At 29.3% G+C, this 5,033-nt stretch overlaps 1 pseudogene; it reads left to right on the forward strand.

The window, feature by feature from the left end:
• The first annotated feature begins 3,861 nt into the window (after positions 1-3,861).
• LOC123747955 (ribonucleoside-diphosphate reductase subunit M2 pseudogene) lies at positions 3,862-4,812 on the forward strand (annotated as a pseudogene).
• Positions 4,813-5,033: the final 221 nt, after the last annotated feature.

The following is a 5,033-nucleotide window of genomic DNA, read 5'->3' on the forward strand; positions in this document are numbered from 1 at the left end:
TGTTACTGTAGGTGTTTACCACAGCTCTGTTTTTGTATATTTATACCAGGGGAGCCAGACAGATCACTGATAAGTGATCCAGTCACCAGAGACACTAGTGTGTTGTACCAGTCACCAGACACACTAGTGTGTTGTACCAGCTTCACACCAGTGGGCTATTTAGAATTTATTTCAGAAAAATTATGGTAAATCGCAAATACACAAATAAACAAAGAAAACAACTATTTAATCATAGAAAGAAATTGGTATAGGTTATAAAAAAAATGAATAAAAATCTTCTAATTGATAATAATAAGATCAATGACAAGTTTTTACTAGGCCTAACTCTAATTATGAATCAAAATTTATGTTTAAAACTTTCAAATTTTTCTTCATTCCAATATTATGGAAAAGATAATATACTCCATATACATCCTGTATTATGTGAAATGAAGCCACTAGGTTTACTGGGCCAGTCATTAGATTCACTTTATCTTTCAAAGAAAATTATACCTAAAGAAATTCAGATAATATACATTAGCCCTCATCATATTTTTTCTCACGAAACCAATGGCCAAATTACAGCTGATTTACTCTTAGGTGGTTTCAAGAATAGTATTACGCCACTTTATCTCTTAAATGAACATGATCTAAATTCCCTAGTTGCAAATCCCTCTCACAGATTTAGACTTATAGATGGTCGATCGGTAGAAATGTTTGATAATATGTGGAAGCTAGGAACTAATGATTGTGCAATTGATAGTAAAGATCATAATAATGATTTATTGGGAATTCATCCCATTTTGGGCTTGTGTGATTTATTTTCTATTTCTAAGCATTTAATATATTTAACCCAATTGAGCGATTTGATCAATAAAATTCACCAAGTATTTAATAAAATTAAATATTTTCCCTATCTAATACATCCATATCGTTTGCTGGTTTCTGAAACAGGGAAATTTTATATTATGTCATTTAGTCTCCTTCATTATTTATTTTCACCTCATGCTGAAACCAAAAAAATTAAAGATATTGTGTTTTCTCATCCCCAATCTTTAATACAACGTACTGAAAATATTGAAAGTAATACTCTAAATAGAATCAAAGTTAAATGCAAAGAAAATTTAATAATAGCTAGCAAAGACTTCAAAATATATCATAATTATTTAGCTCAAAGTAATTGTCGTCTACTTCTCGATATGTTACACTCTCTATTTGTAACTATTATATGGATTGCTAATGGTGGAGGAGTTATACATAAACAACATACATTGGTACGCAATTATTTGACCTTACAAGGGAATATTACCTTAAAACCCACTCACTCCCAAAATCCATATAAAGTTACATCACGAAAACCTATTCATAATCCTAGACTACCTTCTTCTTCCCAACCACCATCTCAACTTGAACTAACATCATCTCCACCATCACCATTATCTAATAATGTTAATCAACAACTGAATTGCCAGAATCCATATGGTTTATGTCATGCACAGATTATTTACAGCTCATTCCATACAGATGAAATCAAATGTAATGTGGCTCAACATGTTCATAATTATGGTTGCCTTCATTTGTTGAATTATACTCCAACAGTTCTTGAGGAAGCCTTTAGTGAAACATTAACATCACACAGAGATAATATTCTAACTGATGTAATTGAAAATGAGATCAATATAATTTTAGCATTTATATCACAGATAAAAAAGGAGCTCGAGTCAACAATAATTTAATATATATATATATATATATATATATATATATATACTAAATATCCTGAGATTATCTTGAGATGATTTAGGGACTATTTAGTGTCCCCGCGGACCAGTCCTAGACCAGGCCTATTTCTACCCCCAGGAAGCAGCCCCTGACAGCACTGCTATGAAACAGGGGGTATCAGGGTGAAAGACGCTATCCAATGTTCGTATCCACTCAGCTGTGTGGTGGTCTAAATGGAAGATTATTCATGTGTAGATTAGAACTGAGGATAGTCGTGACCCCTGCAGGTAACCCCATATATTGACTAAATGACCGTCGTATCAAAACTAACACAACTAAGTCAACAAGAATGTTGTTTTGTTATATATATAATATAATCATTAGTATACATTATTAGTTTAGATGTGAGAGACATTTTTTTATATAAAATAAAATAATAATGTCACTATCAAATTCCTTATATATTATAATATTTATGATATTTTTAATTGTGATCTTTTTAATTATATATTTATATTATTCAAGAAATAGGTCAACAATTTCAACTCAGCATCCTCAACTGTCAATGAATTTCATTACAAAAACTAATACTAAACCTGCTGGTCTGTATGTTGTCTTTGAAAGTAAGTATTATATGGACCAAAATCGTGGTTACGATATGATTTCTCATGTAAATACAGTTAATTGTAATGATGATACAACGATTAATCATAATGATGAAAATAATAATGTATTTTGTAAATTTGATACATCCATATTTGATCAATTTAGAAAAGAGAATTGGTATTTTAATAACTTAACACCGATAATTTTATTATCTGTTCGTAATCTTCCCAATTTTTTACCTATTGTATATGAGAATATTGAAGATCTTCCACCCTCTGCAGATCATGAGATTACAAGCCTGCGTGAAAATATGAAGAAAAGCTCAATTGCTAATGGTAATAAGTTACCAAAATGTGTATGGGTATCTTGTTCACATATTTGGGTTAATAGTCCAAACAAATATACTCCGCAAGGTTTTCCTGTTTATTATTTTCCAACCAAGGAACATATAGATGGATATTATGCCCCACTTCTTCCTATTCAATTGAAACTTAGCCCAGGTGAAAATATTATAAAATGTAAAATGTGGGCAAAAAATATTAATATAATGAGTGATCCATTTGCTGTGGTTAAATTTAGGATCACGGTTAAAATGTAGGATTTATAATACTATAAAGCATGATATAGTAACCTGTTTAAATATTATTACTAAAAAGATAATTATATAAAAAATAAGGTATGTAGATTTGTTCTTGTGGAACAAATTATTCATTCTACTCTTGTATCAACACATCTTTATATATTTATGAGCTTATAATATACAAAGAACTATTTTTTTTTTATCATTTTCAGATAATTATAAAGTGATAATTATCTGAAATAATTATTATAAAAAGTGCTTCAATTACTTGGCCCTCAATAAATAAAGTGGAAAACTTTAATTTAAAACTTTTTGAAGATGTTAAGATTATTTTAAGTATGAATGACTGGGAACGAAATTATGTATTGGTAAATAAGTATCTTTCATATGAATTTGCAGACATTAGTATTATTCATTTAAAATCTTTAAATATTTTAACAGAAGATATAGGGAGTATCAATTCAGAAAAATTGAGAGCAAATCTACTTGATACTTGGAACAATGAAATACCCCCTATATACCCTTCTGAAGTTCTCCCAGAGAGTGAATATACTGTTACTGAAGTAAATAGCAACAAACGCAGCAGTGAGTCACAATCAGGTTCAATTGGCATGCCTTCAAAACATAGGAAGTATTACTGCCTGGTGTTATAATGGATACTGCTCATTGGGAAGCGTGTCAAAGAAAAGAATATATATGTGTGTGTGTATGTATATGTATGTATATATATATATATATATATATATATATATATATATATATATATATATATATATATATATATATATATATATGTATGTGTACCTATTTTAGTTTACATAAAATATAGGATGGAAGAACATGTACGTAGTAAATTAATCTCTTTTTTACTCAAAATTCAATTTCATTCGTTTATTATGCTATGATAGTGAACACAATGTTAAAATAAATATTTTATTTATTTATTTATATATTTTTTTCAGATGATTGAACCCTTTTTGATTAAATATCCAGGACGTTTTACATTGTTCCCAATTAAAAATCATGATATCTTTAAAATGTATAAGAAGGCACTAGCATCATTTTGGACAGTTGAAGAAGTAGACTTGTCAAAGGATATTGTAGATTGGGAACAGAAACTTAATGAAGAGGAACGTCACTTCATTTCACATGTTCTAGCATTTTTTGCCGCATCAGATGGTATCGTCAATGAAAATCTTGTTGAACGTTTCTGCCAAGAAGTACAAATACCAGAAGTGAGGTGTTTTTATGGTTTTCAGATTGCCATGGAAAATATTCACAATGAAATGTACAGTTTACTTATTAATACATACATAAAAGATTTACAGGAGCAGAACAGATTATTTAATGCTATTGAAACGCTGCCAGCTGTTAAGAAAAAAGCTGATTGGGCTCTAAGGTGGATTACCAATAGAACGGCAACATATGCCGAACGCATTGTTGCCTTTGCTGCAGTAGAGGGTATTTTCTTTAGTGGTTCATTTGCTGCAATATTTTGGTTAAAAAAACGTGGTTTAATGCCAGGTCTAACCTTCAGTAATGAACTGATTTCTAGAGATGAAGGGTTACACACAGATTTTGCTTGCTTGATATTTAAGTACTTGATTAATAAGCCTGATCAGAAATATGTATATTCTATCATTGATAATGCTGTGAAGATTGAACAAGAATTTTTAACAGATGCCTTGCCAATCAAACTTATTGGTATGAACTGTGATCTAATGGGGAAGTATATAGAATTTTTGGCTGACCGACTTCTCTTTGAACTCGGTTTTAAGAAACTTTATAATGTAGAAAATCCATTTGACTTTATGGAAAATATCTCATTAGAAGGGAAAACTAATTTTTTTGAAAAAAAAGTAAGTGAATATCAAAAATATGGTGTAATGAATTCAGATCAATACAGTGTTTTTACATTAGATTCAGACTTTGAGTTAATTAGTTGATGGATGGAATAGAACATGTTTTTTTTATATAGAATATAAATAATTTAATATTAAAATAAAAATATATATCTATTATATTTTACTATTTTACTTATCATATTTTTATTTTGACTTGATGAATAATGAATTAAATACCTTACATTCTCTCTTTCCATTAATTACAAGACTACAAAATATGAGGTATGTAATTATGGACATAA

Source organism: Procambarus clarkii, chromosome 17, assembly GCF_040958095.1.
Source record: "Procambarus clarkii isolate CNS0578487 chromosome 17, FALCON_Pclarkii_2.0, whole genome shotgun sequence".
Lineage (NCBI taxonomy): Eukaryota > Metazoa > Arthropoda > Malacostraca > Decapoda > Cambaridae > Procambarus > Procambarus clarkii.